The sequence below is a fragment of the Mytilus californianus genome, unplaced genomic scaffold (genome assembly GCF_021869535.1).
Source record: "Mytilus californianus isolate M0D057914Y unplaced genomic scaffold, xbMytCali1.0.p SCAF_3, whole genome shotgun sequence".
Classification (NCBI taxonomy): Eukaryota; Metazoa; Mollusca; class Bivalvia; order Mytilida; family Mytilidae; genus Mytilus; species Mytilus californianus.
In genome coordinates this window covers 12,470,368-12,489,309 of record NW_026262679.1, presented here as the reverse complement: position 1 = coordinate 12,489,309, position 18,942 = coordinate 12,470,368, and the positions used below count along the sequence as shown (strand labels likewise).

The 18,942-nt window shown below is 32.9% G+C and overlaps 1 protein-coding gene across 2 annotated transcripts in view; it reads right to left on the bottom strand.

Moving 5' to 3' along the window:
* Positions 1-9,211, bottom strand: part of LOC127732944 (uncharacterized) — a 44,384-nt gene extending 35,173 nt beyond the window's left edge. For both annotated transcript variants that reach the window (XM_052242151.1, XM_052242152.1), the window contains exon 1: positions 9,139-9,211. The gene's annotated coding sequence lies outside the window, so the exon portion shown is untranslated. The remainder of the gene's footprint in view (positions 1-9,138) is intronic.
* Between the last annotated feature and the right edge of the window lie 9,731 nt (positions 9,212-18,942).

Sequence of the window (18,942 nt, the reverse complement as noted above, 5' to 3'; positions counted from 1 at the left end):
TTTGTATGTGTATGAATTCTGTGATTTTAATTATAAATAAATATGAAAGAAATGGAAACAAATATAGTAAATTATCTTATTTCTTTTATAACACAAATTCAACAGTAGAACTGTGTTGCCGTCTGTTAGCACGAATGGGACACCTTTGGTAGTGCTTGCCCAAATAACCTCTATGTTGATTTCATCAAAGAGTTTTTTGTAAACTGGTAGGTTCTTCTTGCATTTGTTGTACATGGAAATCTTGCAAGATGGGAAAGTTTATTTTAATATTATCTATCATCAAGTTATGTGTTCAGATGACAATTTTTTTAGGTTTACAAATTCAAAGATTTTTTTAATCTTACTATTTATCTGACTTATTCTTTATTTTAAGGCAATTCTTTGAAGAAAAAAAGATTTTACAAATACACTGTATTAATCTTTATTTTTTTTTTAAATTATATACCTAAACAGAGTAAGAAATAGGTTTTTTTTAAATACAGGTAAATCTTAGGTGAATTTTAATTAACCTTGATTGTTATAAAAACAAATTATTTATCAAAACATCTTTTGTTATTTGTATGTGGGAATACAGGGAATAGTGATTTTTTAAAAGTGGGAATAGAAGGAACACATTATCCCATCTATGTTTTTTTATTTGGTTTCAATCATACTAGCCAGGAGGTAAAATACATTTTGAAACACACCAGATTCAATAAAACATGCCATACTCTTTCATGTCATTTGTAACACCCCTGGGAAAACCCTTCAGTCTCCATATGATGAATGTAAATTGATAAAATTTCACCAAATGTATGATTGTATCCCAGTGATTGTCTGCATACTTAATCTTCAATATTATCTAGAACAAGATATAATAACAGAAGTTTAATAAAATTCCAGATAAAATATGTTTAAAGTAATCTAAATCTGGATGCAAGACATATGCTTCCAAAACACTAATATCATTAAATTATTATCTATAAAGATGGAAACCTGCAGATGAACAAATTTCCATCTTTATAGATAATAATTTAAGTTTGTTCAAACTTTATTATTAATATTTTTTTTTTTTTTTTTTGCACTGCTGGACATAGAAATAATAATGGTAATAAGGAAGGAAGGGAAAAAAAATACTCAAGAGTACTTTTAATGTATTTTTGTTATTAATGCTATTTTCATTTGTCTATTATAATATCTGTCACGTTATATACTGTACAATGTCTCATGTTTGTTGCTTATACTATCATAATTGTTAATTGTAAATGCCCCCTGTGGGACCCTGATTGGAATAATAAAATATTTTATATTGACTTGAACAAATCCAATATGCCAGACTGAAACTCCAGAGTAGTGATGTGAGGGACAACCTATTTTTTTTTTAAGTCTATCAAAAGCATGCCATGATGGTGTTTCTTTGGTCACATAGAAACTACCTTACATTTCTTAAATGTCCAAAATATATATCGTAATTCAAATAGACATTATTGGGAGAGTTCCTTGCATTAACCTAATCATCATATTATACAATGACAGCTCAAAATCTGACGAGGACAACAGGCTAATTTTTCAGAAATTTTTTGAATAGATATCAATCAACAAAACAAAATGTTTTGAAAATTGACCATGTTTTTATATTTATTAGCCAACGATCCTGTGGCGAGTTTATTATTACTATCTAAATTAAATAATGAGAGTTGATATCAAGCGATATCCAATTCTCACGAGTTGTTAAACCTATTTCTCTTATGGTCAACACTCTCATTGTGTTAAATTCAAAATTCTGTGAATCGTTGATCTAATCTTTTGCACATACCAGCATGACATCATATGTCCTGTTCCAGCATCAAACTTCACCACCAGACATTTTAAAACTTTTTGTACCCTTCAGAATGTAATAAAATTTGTCAAAGTAAAAAGATGATTTCCAGGTGAAAAGTGTGAATGTTTTGTATATTATTGAAGAAATCACATATGCCTGTTGTCAAGGACGAAATACACATCGCCTTAACCTTTGGAAGTTAACAGTGACCTAACAAATAGCTAATGGAAATGTCTAATATCATTTCATGCTGGATAAGCCAACTAAATTAACACAGTTTTTCGTATCACTTTCACATCACTTTTGGTATCACACTCCTTGAAGTGTGATATGAGAAATATCTCTTCATGCAAGAAATAGATAACATGCCACAACTATAAGAGAATTTTTCTTAGAATTAGGATATTAATGTTCAAATAACCCTTAAAACATTTCAAGGATTTAACTGTTTAATACATTAAAAAGTTATAAAGTTAAGAATAATATGTTTAGGATTGAAAACTAAAAAAAAAAAAAACTAGCCCAAATTGATGTTTACTAGACCTAAAATAAGTTGTGTCACTGGTGAGGATCACAAAGTGATCTGAACCTGCTAAGAGGATTTGGGGGCAACACCCCCCCCCCCCCCCCCCCACACACAAGAAGATTTTGGAAAATTAGACGTAAAATCCTGCATTCTGAGGTAAAATTTTTGTATCTGGAAGTGAATATCACTTATCAAAAGATGTTGTTTTTTTCTCCAAGTCAGATGTAAAATTCTCCTCTTCTCCAATAAAAAATTAATATAGTTCTTTTGCCAAAAAAAATCTTTTTTCTATAAACTTGTACCATTTCAAGTAAAAAGACTCAGCAAAAAAATCTACATTTTTAGCACTAGTAATATAAACTATATTTACTCAAATGAGGGATTGTTACTTTTTTGGGGAAAAATTCCCTAAATGGTGGATGTCCCCAACCTTTTTATTCCTCACATTCTTTCATATTTTTGTTAGTCTTACATATTAAAAGTTAATTCTCTGGCACTTCATTAGGGTCTGGAGGGGGGTCCTTCATTTCTGTATTCTTTAATTTTTATGCTGTTTTTCTCCATTCTTTATATTTTAACACCTCAGAAGTCTGATTTCCCTGTTCTCTTTGTTTGAGTCAATCATATTTGCCTTGTAAAAACAATATTGCTTTGGTCTTTAGATAGCATATACTTTAATATTTAGGATTAATAATACCAATTCAATCTGACATAATGGACAGTTATTATGTACCAGGTACATTAACAAGGTATTATTTGCACAGACTGAGTGTGTGTATATAACAATGGAATTTCCCATCATTTGTTTCTTATGTTAGATAAAATTCCTGCTACCAAATAATCTGTGCACCTTCCTTGAGTGAAAGCATATTCAAAATTAAAAGGCCAGTTAAGAGCATATGAATCCACAATTTTCAATGAAATTGGGAAAACAACAAATATACTAGATATCAGTTTCGTGAAAATAAAGTAAAATAAAATGCTTCGCTTGGCGCAGCTTGATACGACCGCAGAGGTCGAACCCTGAACAGTTGGGGCAAGTATGGACACAACATTCAAGCTTGATACAGCTCTGAATTTGGATTGTGATTAAATATTTGACACAGCATAGGTTTCTGACACAGAAAGAATGTGGTCTAAGAACTTGATTTTTTTTAATTTACCTATTATGGTCCAATGTCCAAAATCAAAATACATGGTTAGATTCAGCATATCAAAGAACCCCATATATTCAATTTTTGTTGAAATCAAACAAAGTTTAATTTTGGACCCCAACTTGGACAAACTTGAAAACTGGGCCCATAATCAAAAATATTAACACATGTTTAGATTCAGCATATCAAAGAACCGCAAGAATTCAATTTTTGTTAAAATCAAACTAAGTTTAATTTTGGACCCTTTGGACCTTAATGTAGACCAATTTAAAAAACAGGACCCAAAATTAAAAATCTAAATACACGGTTAGATTTGGCATATCAAAGAACCCCAATAATTCAATTTTTGATGAAATCAATTGAAGTTTAATTTTGGACCCTTTTGACCTCAATATGAACCAATTTGATAGTGGGGTCCACAAATAAAAAATCTAAATACATGGTTAGATTCAGCATATCAAAGAACCCCATATATTCAATTTTTGTTGAAATCAAAAAAAGTTTTTAATTTTGGACCCCAACTTGGACCAATTTAAAAACTGGGCCCATAATCAAAAATCTAAACACATGTTTAGATTCAGCATATCAAAGAACCGCAAGAATTCAATTTTTGTTAAAATCAAACTAAGTTTAATTTTGGACCCAGTGGACCTTAATGTTGACCAATTTAAAAAACGGGACCCAGAATTAAAAATGTAAATACACTGTTAGATTTGGCATATCAAAGAACCCCAATAATTCAATTTTTGATGAAATCAAACAAATTTAATTTTGGACCCTTTTGACCTCAATATGAACCAATTTGATAGCAGGGCCCACAAATAAAAAATCTAAATACATGGTTAGATTCAGCATATCAAAGAACCCCATATATTCAATTTTTGTTGAAATCAAAAAAAGTTTTTAATTTTGGACCCCAACTTGGACCAATTTAAAAACTGGGCCCATAATCAAAAATCTAAACACATGTTTAGATTCAGCATATCAAAGAACCGCAAGAATTCAATTTTTGTTAAAATCAAACTAAGTTTAATTTTGGACCCTTTGGACCTTAATGTTGACCAATTTAAAAAACGGGACCCAGAATTAAAAATGTAAATACACTGTTAGATTTGGCATATCAAAGAACCCCAATAATTCAATTTTTGATGAAATCAAACAAATTTAATTTTGGACCCTTTTGACCTCAATATGAACCAATTTGATAGCAGGGCCCACAAATAAAAAATCTAAATACATGGTTAGATTCAGCATATCAAAGAACCCCATATATTCAATTTTTGTTGAAATCAAACAAAGTTTAATTTTGAACCCCAACTTGGACCAACTTGAAAACTGGGTCCATAATCAAAAATCTAAACACATGTTTAGATTCAGCATATCAAAGAACCCCAATAATTCAATTTTTGATGAAATCAAACGAAGTTTAATTTTGGACCCTTTTGACCTCAATATGAACCAATTTAATAGCGGGGTCCACAAATACAAAATCTAAATACATGGTTAGATTCAGCATATCAAAGAACCCCATATATTTAATTTTTGTTGAAATCAAACAAAGTTTAATTTTGGACCCCAATTTGGACCAACTTGAAAACTGGGCCAAAAATCAAAAATCTAAATACATGTTTAGATTCAGCATATCAAAGAACCCCATATATTCAATTTTTGTTAAAATCAAACAAAGTTTAATTTTGGACCCTTTGGACCTTAATGTAGACCAATTTGAAAACTGGACCCAAAATTAAAAATCTAAATACACGGTTAGATTCGGCATAACAAATAAATAAATGTGGTCAAAGATTTTACAATCTAATGCGCCATACTGTGCAATTAAAGATTATTTCTTGAAATTTTTCAATATTTGAAATTTGAAAAAAAAATAATATTTGAAGAATGATTCTTTTTAATTTCTGAAATCTGAAATGAGAAAAAATTGACCCCCCACAATTTCTTTTTACCCCCCCCTTTTTTCCCCCAAAAAATTCTTTCCCTAAAGATATGGTCATAATCTCAATTCAAATTTCCAATGGAGTTTGCAACCATAATTACCCATTTAAATTTACCATAGTGCTAACTTAATCTATTTTATAATAGAATTTAAAATATAGTGTCAAATCTTTCATATGGATTTTTTTGTAAAAAAAAAAAGATGCAACATTTGCAGATATTTTTACTGGTCTTCCTTTATAAATATGCATTTCTTTAAACATAATTTAAAAGCAGTGTAAGGGAAGTAATCAAAACGTTGTATTTGGATTACCTCCTTTACACTGTTTTAAATTATCTTAATTGTTCATTAACCATTACTTTATACATAATTTAAAAGCAGTGTAAGGGAGGTAATTTCAATGATGTATTTGATTTATCTCCCTTACACTGCTTTAAATTATGTTTTGTACTAAAGTATTTGTCCATTAACCAGGACAACCTTGTTTTTCCCCCTTTTTGCCCCTAATTCCTAAATGGTTAGAGCCATAACCCCCCAAAGCAAATCCTAACCATCCCTTTGTGGTATGGAAACTTGTAGTATAATTTCAGAGAGATCCATACACCATTCCACAGTTATTGTCTGGAAACTAGAAAATGCTTATTTTTGGCCCCTAATTCCTTAACTGCAGAGTTCGCGAAAATGGTCGGTCCTGTCGGTCAAAATGAGGCTCGGACCAGTATTTTGAAGGCTAGTGCCGGTCCCGATGACCGATGTAAAAACGGCCGTTGTAGTGCATATTTTTGGCACTTTTTTGTATCGGTTATTAGATGTACCGCAACTGTTTCCAATAAGTGTTTACATCGGTTATCAGATGTACCCGCTGCCAATTTCCGGTACTGGTTTTCGGATTTATTATAAACAAACCAAAGCGGCGATCTACACGTGGCCTACTAAATTTGTTCATAGAGCCATCCCTGGCAAACAATCGGCGATTGAACCCTACAATGGAGCAAACAAATACTGTAACAGCCGAGAAAGTGATTCAGATGATGAATGGATAGTGAAGATGATTTTAAATAAGAACAATCAGAAGACCTGAACTGGTCCTTCATTGTTAATTTGCCTGTGGGTGCGAAGAATAAAACTAATATTAATAAAGTTATTTTTCGATAAAATATGTTATTAATTTTATTTCAGGATAAATTGACAGATTTTGTAGGACTGGCTAAAATTTTGTAGGACTGACAAATAATCATGCTTTGTCGGTCCCATGACCGACGGGTCAAAATAAGTTTTCGCGAACTCTGTAACTGTTGGTACCATAACCCCCAAAATCAATCCCAACCTATCTTTTGTGGTATTTAACCTTAAGAGATCCATTAATATTATTTTTTTTTTACCTTCAAAGACAGTTTCAGGGATAGAGAAATAAGATTTTTTTTTTAAGTGGCCATGCTTTTCTAAATTCACTTGCCCTTCCAGATTTTTATAGTTACTGGCCCTTCAAAATTGAGAAGAAATTATCTCTTAGATCTGTAGTAATATGTTTTATAAATTATAAAAACATCCAATATCAAAATTTTTTAGTGATAAAGAAAAGTAATGTCACGGGGCCTAATCTAGGATTTTTTAGAGGGAGAAGTGACTTCAAGAATTGCTTGAGAATTATCTAGAACTAATATTTTAGTTAGTGTTATAGTCAAGAATGATTAGACAATTTAATTTATATCACCACTTGTCACTGATAAAGTGCTATTTTTTGTTGTTATGAAAGATATCTCTCTCATTAACTAAGGTCGTAGAAAATTCTGAAACAAAACAGGCTGCTGATCACAAGCTGGCCACTATTGTGTCATATGTTTGCAATCAAATTATCCATCAGCTGATTTTCTACTTGTTACATTTCAAGATTTATTCAATTAATAGCAAAAAATCTCCTGTAAATTCTTAGCCCTTAAATTATCAAATAGTACAACTGGTCGGCTCGTAGTAACTGAAAATAAAACAAATCAGCTGAGTGATTACGCAACAACCTCGTGACGAAAATCATCGTAAATGATAACTCAAACAGTCCCTCGGTTTCCCGTTTAAATAGTTTTGAATGTTAAAGCCAAGGATGTTCAAAGTCGGCGTTGCATTTATTTCATTTAATCGTCTACAGTATTAGTCCCTGGTCGTATAAAAAATGTTGATTTTCCTGGTCAGTCACCATTTTCCTTTACCTGTGCAACTTGTAAATCACAAGTTGTCTCCCTAATACCTAATTTGATAGCAATTTGACTTCGCTATAAAGTCAGTAGGCTGGTAATTTAATAAAATTTATATCGATTTTCAAAATATTTTGGTGATTTAAACCATCATTTCGCCGTCAAGATTATTGGATTTTGACACGAAAATGTGTGATCTAAATATAACTTTGAGTTTCTGTATTAAATATTTCCTGTTTCTTCTTTCTTTTCATATACCTTTTGGTTTTAAGTTCTAGAGTTTATATTTAATGACTGTATTTTGTCACCTGCAGCACATTTTTTTTAAATTTATTTATTTGTATTTGATCGGCAAACCCAGAATTAACCTTATTCACTCCCAAAATCTGATTTCCAGTTTATAGCGGCCATTAGTCAAAATTGTTTTAGTCAGTCAGATATGTTTTTACTCGGTTTTACACATTACTTGTTGATTTTCACCATAAAGCTAGCGGTTGAACACAAAGAGCAGTGCTGTCATGAATAATATAGGTGAAAATGAATTTTGAGATCGTTTGGGAATTTTCCCGAAAGTGGGAAAAATGTAGGGTTTTTGCCATCAGGAATGGGGGTCTGGTATCCAGACGCTGTGGAATGCTAGAAAAATCCATGAAGGGTGTCAAGTTCTACAGAAGAAGAAAATAATGGCCACCGCAAGAAGAAATCATGCGTCTATTACAAATCACCCTTAAAATGGTATATTTTAAAAGTTGCACAATCTTCGACTAAAGATTTGAAGTGGAGAAAATGTCCTTATACCTCAATTGGACTAACTCAATATTCAACAAATGGTGGATTATACATCAACTGAGGTCAGGTGGGGATCAAGGGTTTTGAAAGGGGGGCCTGCCCTGTTTGAAGTGAAACTTGTTAAGTCTATGCATTTTTCATGTGTGCAGCTCCATTATGGGTGTTGCCCACCCCCTAAATCTGCCTCGAGGTATAATCCAACAATCAAAGGTTATCCTGACCGGTGTAATGCAGGGCTGCCAAGTCACACGCATTTAGCGTGAGACTCACGCATTTTCATGCTTATTTGGCGGCATTTTCCTTTGATCTATTGTTTTTTTTCTTTGATCTTTACGATTTTGGACAAATCTCACGCATTTGCATTATTAAAAGTTGGCAGAACTGGTAAATTATGCCAATGGCAAATTGGACATTTTTATATGAAAGGAAAATATCTCTAGCTACTTGTCAGTGCTTACTTGCTTCGTGTGCACCGAATGGTGGTGTAGGCACAATATGTTCCCAACCTGGTAACAAATTGTTAAGTTGTAACTGTCAAATGTATTCATTCTTGTCCTGAACGTTTAAACACATTACGTCTGCAAAGAGCAGGGGACACATGGTCACGTTATCATGTTAGATAAACGGGACACAATGACTATATTTACTATGACTGATAGATTTTAAAACAAGATAGTTATTATTCAAACAGGTTCTCCTTTATATATACGCCTCTGGGTCAAACTTACCTTTTAAGCACTATCAGCAAAACTGTAAACAAATATTGTTTTGTTCTTGACAAACGAGTAAGATGGCGCGAAAGGTCTGTAACACTACATTTAGAACCAATTCCGGATCTAGAGTTTATTCCGGAAATACCATATAAATCAATATCAATATGTGTGTGTTTGTGGAGGGGGGAGGTGTCGGAGGGGGTCGGAGGGGGTCAAATCCCGAAATCCCGAGTTTATTTTTGCTTAATCCCCATTTCCCAGGCCTTATTTGACAATATCCCGAAATCCCGATAAATTAGCATATGCTTTTTTTTGGCAATGTACATTAATTAATGATTGTATACTGTTCAACGCTATCAGTCAGTCTGTTGTGCAGATAAATAGACTGTGCCATTCCAGATCTTAAAAGACACATAAATAAAATAGCTAGTTTGAGCTCAATAAAAGAAGGAAAGAACTTTTCGTCAGTTACTTGGAGTACGATTGTACATTGTATACGTTATCAGAGGGGGTGGACAGCTTTTGAGGGAGGGGGAGGTGGGAGAAAGGGGGGAGATGGGAGACAAAAAATAGGTGGGAGAGAAAAAAGGATTCTAAAAGTGGGAGGTGGGAGATAGGGGCGGGAGGTGGGAGAAAGGTACCCCCCTGTCCACCCCCTCTTAACACTCTTCTTCACTCTGCAACTTTTTTTGTGCTAGTCCGAAGCCAGGATACAGTGTCAAGTAGTTGTGTGTATACAGTGAATTCAATGCTGTTTTTTTTCGGGTAATTCTTTATTTGTGTTTTGCCATTTAACTTTGTCCGACAATTTTTTTTTAAATTCAATATAGGCCCTCTTTAGCTCTTTGGTATGCCCGGGGTGATCACTGCCGCAGTGACTGACATTATCCTGTAAATAACTTTGTAGAGTGCTTCAAAACTTAAAATTGTGTAACAGGAAACTCAAACAATTTTTTTTTGGTCAAAATTAGACGCTTTGGAAGGGTAACTTTGTCTTTGAATACTAATCTTGTGCAGACGCACCTTGTTTAAATCCTGTTTTGTTTCTGTTTGTAAAAATCGTGTCTTCTGCATGGTTTACTTTATATTCTAACATGTATAACTTTGACCAAAATGAACAAAATTATCTTCGGGGAAATCCAAAGATTTAAAACCATAGGAAAACAATGTGCAAGTATATCCAAGTAGTATTAAAAAAAAATTGTTGAACAAATAAACGCGGATACAAAAGGAACAATCACAAACAGAACACAAAACACTAAAAAACATGGACCATACAAACCTACAACTCCTACAAAAACCAGGAGTAAACCCAGGTGCTCCGGAAGGGTAAGCTAATGCTATTTTTATTTCAAACAAGAGTCCCGATAGATAAAAATCCCGAATTCCCGGACGTAAATACACGTAAATCCCTATCTCGATTAAACTAAATCCCGACTGAATTCCGATGATAATATAGCTCGTTCCCGAAATCCCGAACTAAAAATGGACAATGCCGGAGTCCCGATAAAGGTCCGACCCCCCCCCACCAATATGTCTACGATACCAGAGATATATATGTCTCTGATGATACGAACAAGAATTTAATAGTAAGACTTCTATAAAAATCCTATATTCGAAGCAGAAATTGTATTATTGTCAAAGCTGATTCAGATTGTACGATATCATTAATATAATCAGAGGCATACATATGATGTATCAAAGACATGTATTATATGTCTCTGATATTATCTTATCATTGAGCAAAAAACATAAAGCAATCTGATTAAATATAGGTCCGGTGTTCACGCTTTGCGAAGCGTGGATAAAGGTTCGGTATTTCAATCAGATTGATCATTGAGAAATTCACAATGTGTCTATGTATTTTTGTTTTGGAATTTTGAATTTGTATTTTGTATATAATATGTGATATGTCAGTTACGTTATCATTGCTGTATTGCATTTACACCAATATACATATTTGATTTGATTTGATTGTTCGTCTACGACATGTATATTGTGTATATATAAGGACAGAATTTTTCTATGCACTTTATATTCTCTGATTGATTGTATAATAAAAATTATAACACAAGTTACCATACGTTTCGGCCATTACGGCCTTCTCCATTGGAATCAAATTCCAACATTCATATATATATATATATAAAGTCAACTTAACAAATATATATTCATCAATTATAGATTGTACCATGATTGCAATTTCTCAGCAGATACCGAAAATTTTACTAGTCTTAACCGATCACTACCGATTTTGACAGACTGTTCCAGAAGGTAACTGTTCTAAAAAAATGGTGGTATGTGTTGATTCTGCAGTGGTCATGATGACAAGAATTTCAAACTGTGACTGTTTCGAATTCTCATTTCAGTAGCTGGTGTTGGAATATAAAGTACTACTAAAGTTGGTGGTCTACCTTGTACTTATTTACTCAGCTTTGAGCCTGACTAGACTTCGGTATGCTCTTGTTTTTACTTGGGTGGACCAGAGACATATACATATTTATACATATATATATGTCTCCGAGTGGACAATGTCTTAGGTTCCTCTTCACGAACCCCAATACAGTTGAAGCTTTCTTGCAGATGTTGTCAATATACAGATGATGCCTTGGGGTACCACTGAGCTCACCTCACAACGCCTAAGTACGGATGGTGGTGTACAATTTCTAATGGCTCATCTTGCATGGTGTACTGGTACAGTCTCTTCTTCGTTGATGTTGTAAACTGCATGATGGCACATTTCTTGAAATTAATCTTTGTATCTTATCAGTGACCGCTGTGGATAGTTAACCAGGAATTGATTACATGTCATTTCAAGCCATATCATTTCTGTTAATATATCGCAGAAAATAATTGAAATTAAAAGAAATAAAAAAATAACGGATTTTAGAAAACTAGAGGAGGCTCTTTACTGTGTCGCTCACCTACATCTTCAACCTTGAATGATCACTTTTAGTAAAAATCATCACCAAAGGGGAATAACTCTATTAAGAGCTCACTGACAATTTCAGTCATGTTGACGTATTTGTAGATCTTATCCTGCTGATAATTTTTCCTTTTTAAAGTTTCCATTAATCTATTATAGTTTTCAAGATACAAACAAAAAATGCAAAATTAAAAAAAAAAAAATTATCATTTAAAGGGCAATAACTCCAATAACGAGTCGACTGGAGATTTCGGCCATTTGGCCTATTTGTGAACTTGTCTTGCTGATCATTGTAAATGTTGCTATTTGAAATTTTTATATATCTATTACAGTTTTCTAGATACAAGGCAAAAATGTGAAAATCGTCATTAAAGGGCAATAACTTCAATAAGGAGTCGACTAACGATTTCGGTCATGTTGACTTATTTGTATGTCTTGTCTTGCTTATCATTTCTGCCTATTAAATTTTTTTATGTATCATTATAGTTTTAAAAATATTAGCCAAAACGCAAAAAAATGGTAAAATCGTCAACAACTCTGACAAGGAGTCGACTGAAGATTTCAGCTATGTTGACTTATTTGAAGATCCTGTCGTGTTGATCATTTTTTGCATTTAAAGATTCTATCTATCTATTGTAGTTTTTAAGATATTAGCCAATAACGCAAAAAACTAAGTTGGTAATTATTACAGGTCAAAAACTCTAATAAGGAGTCATCTGACGATTTTGGTCATGATGATTTATTTGTAGATCCTGTCTTGCTGATAACTTTTGCTATTTAAAGTGTCGGTGTATCTATTATAATTTTCGAGATAAAAGGCAAAATTTTTCAAAAATGGTAAAATTTCATTTAAGGGCAATAACTCCTATAAGAAGTCGTCCGACAGTTTTGACGCAAATGAACAATAGGTAGAGCTCAACATTATGAGCATTTTTGCCTCACTGTAGCAGTTTTGAAAATGATAGGTAAAACTTGCAATTTACCCCTATGTTCTATTATTAGCCATGTCGGTCATCTGGGTTGGCAGGAGAGGTCATCGGACACATTTTAAAAACTAGATATCCCAATGATGAGTGTGGCCAAGTTTGGTCAAATTTTGCTTAGTAGTTTCAGAGAAGAAGATTTTTGTAAAAGTTAACAGTCGACGACGAATGACGACCGACGCCATATGATGAGAATGGCTCACTTATAGGGCCAGGTGACCTTAAAAGGGAGAGGGCTAAACAAAGATCCTGCATGTGTCCGAGTACCTATGGTGATAACTATATAGCTTGACTATCAACACCGAGGTTGAGAGTTCAAACCCCTCAAGGAGTGTTCGACTTCGATCTAAATTGAGTAGGATTGCAAGTGTTCCTGTCGAAGGTCGCGGTGGGTCTCTCCGTGTATTCCGGCTTCATACAGTCTAATTAAAATATAGAACTCTGATTTCGTGATACTCATATGGAGTATAACGAAATCAGAGTTCTATATTTAATTAGACTGCGGCTTCATCAACCAATATAAACTGTTCGCAATTATATAGTCAATTGTGGCGAAAGTGGAATTAAACACCAACAGTCAAACAATTATTCCATCTAGTTTGTGGTAAGATGCATGGTACAGACACACTTCTAAACCCAAATCTTGTTATTAGTCTTTTAAATAAACTTATTCTTAAATGTGATCAGTTCAACATTGTAAACATTTTTTTTTAGATATTGTCTTTCTGAGTAATGAGGCTTGTATAGGGTATATTGGGATACGGGATATTTGCCATTTTAATTTTAGGGATATGGGATATTTGTCCTAAAAATAAATGGGATATGGGATATTGATGCATTTCTAGGGATATTGAATTTTGAAAATGAAAAAAAAAAATGTGGAAATTAAAAGTTAAGTACAGATATATTTACATCTCACTTGATAAAATTGCCAAAAATAATTTACTAGAAAAGGTCATTTAAGTGCTTTGTTGATTTTCATTGAGTTTTGTTATTATAAAACACCAATGCAACCACACATCCCATACTGCATGATAGGACCCCACATTATTGATCACTATTTTAGTGTTTCGGCAGTTAAAGCTTGGGATTAGAGGCTTGGGATGGTCATTTTAGATGCATTATTTTGATATAATCAAATATGAAAATTATTCGTGTATATATTGATATATATTTATATTTTAATTCTTCATCAAAAGATCTACTTATTATGACAGATCTGCCATCATCAGGGGTCCAACTGTCAATTTTATGTTAAAGTCTTTAACTTTGATCTACTAAGCATATCTCCAACACTTTTATGTTTGCTAGCCTATACGAAACTATTTGTGCAGCATTGAATAGTGCACAATCTTCGTCAAACTGTAATAAATGCCAGTGTTTCATGATACGTTTCTTTATTTTACGTATATATGGGTTATATTTAGTTATTAAAACTTACGGAATATTTTCTGTTTCCTTCGATTTATTTTGCTGTAATAATTCAGTACGGTCAATTGATAAAGCATCAGTAATACCATCATTTATTTCGACGTTATCATAACCCCTATCTAATAATTTCTCTTTGAAATTAGATTGTTTATAAATTTAATTGTTATGGTCACTTGTGTTTCTAATTTGCCGTATTGCTTCACCTTTAATAAATCCTCGGAATACATGCTGTGAGTGACAGCTATTATTTCTATGCAGATAGAGATGAGAATTTGTTTCTTTAAAATGTATTTCAAGTTCAAGAATGCCATGTGTTGTAAATATTTGACCTTTAATTACATCAACATCTAAGAACGACATTTTGTCGTTTGAGATTTCATAGGTGGACTTCAATAAGGGGTTATAATTATTTGCTAGACGAAAAATATCTGTAATTTCATCTGATGTTCCATCATATATTATGAATCCATCGTCCCTATATTTTTAACCTATAACATGAAATTAAACAGACCTAAAAAAAATCCTATTGCACGAGTTTGCTATCTATTTATATCTATATTTATATTAAAAAACTTTATAAATCACTTATATGAACGTCGGCAGTCTTCGGAGGTCAACTCGATAGTTAATTAGATGGCGTCTAGACTAAAATACACACGAAACGATGAAACATATTATCGAGCCCATGCCTTGTAAATTGTTTACTTTAGACGTTTTATAATTTGGATCAACGTTTTAGAATGTTATAAATCAAATATGAGAATTTGAGTAAAATCGGTGAACATGAATTTGACAGCCAATGCCCTTTTAAATGAATCTAATTGGCAGTAATGTCGAGTATTTAGTTGTCTTGTGACTTCTGTTATGTAGTCTAGTCTTTCTGAAATAACACAATTTGAATTTTTATCTGCCTTTTTATTACTATTGTTTCATCATTTTTCAAATTGCGTAGTGCTATTCTTTCGCCCTTAGTAAAATTGTTTTTTTTACATTTTTTTCTATTGGTAGAAAAGATAATTCAAGCTTTGTTAAATCGATATAATTTTTCACGTAGAAGCAGGTTTTATATCCTGTATTGCTACGAAATGGATGAAGGTCATTTTTGTCTTCATGACTGAACATATATCGACATCGCAGTTGCATGTCTAGCAAATTCATTGTAGTCTTTAAGTATAGACATTTTTGCATTTTTGCTTGATTGCGTTGGTATAAATTTCAAGCCTTTTGCCAACAGGATATATTCCTGATTTGATAATTTGCGGTTTGATAGATTAACTACATGCTTTTTTGCATGTGCAGCTCTTTGCTGCATATTATATTCATTCCGTGTTTTTTTTTTATTGTAGAATCGGATTTTTTGCTTTTTAGCATTTCTATTAAAACGACGTGCCATCTTATTTGTATATCTTTATTCTCGTAAACCAAAGTACAATGGTATAAAGACACATTGGGTGATTCTCTTAGCTACTATATATAGTACGTGCCTATTTAGCTCACATTTGGTGGCTCACGCTTATCTTTACAGTAACTTTTTATTTATCCACTGACGTTACAAACGCTTAATTACATATTTGTTATTCCAGAGACATGTAGATAAAAATGTAAAGGTCTCTGGTTAATTCTGAATGATTAACTTTTCTCTGTGAAAAAGCCCACATCCTTGATATCCTTACTACAACGTATACAACATGTACAAAAATGGGTTTGGGAATGAATTATTGATTTTTTGGGATATTTCAAAATAGTTTTAGGGATACGGGATATTTAAAAAAAAAATTATTGGGATATTAGGGATAAACATTATAGGGATATGGGATATTGGGACAAAAACTTAATGGGATATGGGATATTGATATCCCCCCTAAACAAGCCTCAGTAATTATGTTAATTTAAATTTTAACAGTTTTAAATACATAACTGTATAAAACAAAAATTATATCTTGTTACTAACACTCATAGTCCTACATTTTGTATATACTTATATTTTTATACTGCACATGCCAAAGAGGCTCTATTCCGAAAGGACATTGACTCAGCTCATTGGTCGTGCATTTCGTATACTGCTCATGGCGTCTGTACACTAAATCCGTTGTAGGTGTAATAATTGATATTTTAGTCTGGGAAACATGGTTTATTTATAAGTTTTTTTTTCAACAAACAATTGACATTCTCATGGGAAACAGCTGTGCTCCTCTTCTTGCTGACTTGTTCCTTTATTTATATGAGGCTGACTTCATACAGGAGATTCTTACGAAGAATGAAAAGAAGCTAGCATTATTCTTTAACTTCGCATTTCGTTTTAAAGATGATGTCTTCTTACTAGGCTAAATAATTCAAAGTTTAGTGACAATGTTGAACGCATCTATCCAATTGAACTTGAAATAAAGGATACACCAGATACAGTTAAGTCTGACTCATATCTTGACATGCATCTAAACATTGACAATGCGGGTCGGTTGAAAACAAAACTGTACGACAAAAGAGATGATTTCAGCTTCCCAATTGTCAACTTGGCTTTCCATTTCTATGTAGCAAAATACCAACAGCTCCTGCATATGGAGTATATATCTCCCAGTTGATATTCCAGAGCTTGCATTTCCTATCATGATTTCCCTGATAGAGGGTTGCTGCTTACAAGGAAGCTATTAAACCAATAGTTCGAAGTGGTGAGGTTGAAAATTTTACGGACGCCATTACGAGTTGGTTGACGGTTATTGAATTATCTGTTTCACATATGACGACGGATATGTGTTCCTCTTGTCGTAACCACATTCATGTGCTCTTTTTCTTGAGTGTGACCTACTGAATTAAACTTATCACCGGGCATGTACTTACATGGGTAACACGACGGGTGCCACATGATGAACAGGATTTGCATACCTTTCCAGAACACCTGAGATCACACCCGAGATTTCGGTGGGGTTCCTGTTGTTCAGTATTTGGGTTTCTATGTTGAATTGTCTTTTGGTCGTTTTGACTTACGAGTTTGAATGTCCCTTCTAATCTTTCCCGCTCTCTTTTGAAATATGGCTAGGACGATAACTGTTAAGAGGCGTAGGAGCAGATTGAAAACTGGGACTCGGGTTCAAATTTCTAAAAGTGACAAGCAAGAAAACTTTTTCTATAGTCTAATTGTCTAAAAGTTAGTCAGTGTCCTTTCATTTTCATTTTTTATTTTCAATATTTTCAAGTTGGGGGTTTAAAGTAGGTGAAGGACAAAACATAGCAAACGATGGCAATTGATCCCTTATCCTCCAGCTCCTACACCAGTGCCTTCAGTATCCGCGAGTGCTTTAAGAACAGTAGTTAGTGTCTTTCGATTTTATGATTCGACAATAAATCGGAAGTACTAGTATATAGTAATTGATGTGTTAGTTCGCTCTTCTGTCCCTCTGTGTTTCCGAAACAAATGATTTTCGGAAGATAACTTGAGTACCCCTTGCTTGATTGGATTGAACAAGTTCAGAAAAAAATGGTTTCCGGATTAACTGTTTTTAGATCTTGTCTTGTTGATAAATTTTGCTGTTTACAGTTTAACCAAAACATGAAAAAGGGTAGGGCAATATCTCATATAAGGAGTCAACTGACAATTTAGGCTTTTGTTGTTTTTTCTAGATTATCATTTTTGCTGTTTAACGTTTTACTTAATCTACTAAAATTGCCAAATTGGTAAAATGATTCCACAAGTGATTTCTGCCACATTGACCTACATCGTATTTGATTTTTTCTTGCTGATTGTTTTTGCAATTTTAAAGTTTCTCTTTATCTTGGAAAGTTTTCAAGATTATACACAAAAAAAACTTAATTGTAAAAATCGTCATTCCAAGGTCATAACATTGAGGGAACATTAATAAAATATCATTACATGAGAGAACGAAAAAAAAAAACATGTCGGACATAAAATGTAACCTTAGAACATGAGAGATTATACACTAATATAAAGAACATGAAAGAAAATAAAGTTTTATCTCGGAACATATGGGAACCTACAGTAATATTTAAGAGCATAAAGGAACATAAGGTTATATCTCAGAGCATGAGAAAACATAAAACAAAAGCTCATAACACAAGGGAACATTAATAATATACCATTACAACGAAAAATACATCTCTGACATAAAATGATGTCTCAGAACATAAGGGAATATACAATAATATAAAAGAACATGAGAGAAAATAAAGTTCTATCTCAGAGCATGAGGGAACATAAAGTAATATCTGAAAGCATGAGGACACATAAAATAATATTTCAGAGTATGAGGGAACATAAACTAATATCCCAAACCACAAGGGCACATAAAATAATATCAGAGCATTAGGGAACATACAGAAATATCTCAGTGCATGAGGGAACATGCTTTTGATGGTCCTTTTGATTCTGTTGACAGTTTTGACTTTTCAGCTCTTTACACTACACTTCCACACAATCTTATCAAACAAAAGTTTTCCTATTTAATTAAATGGTTGTTTGATAAATCT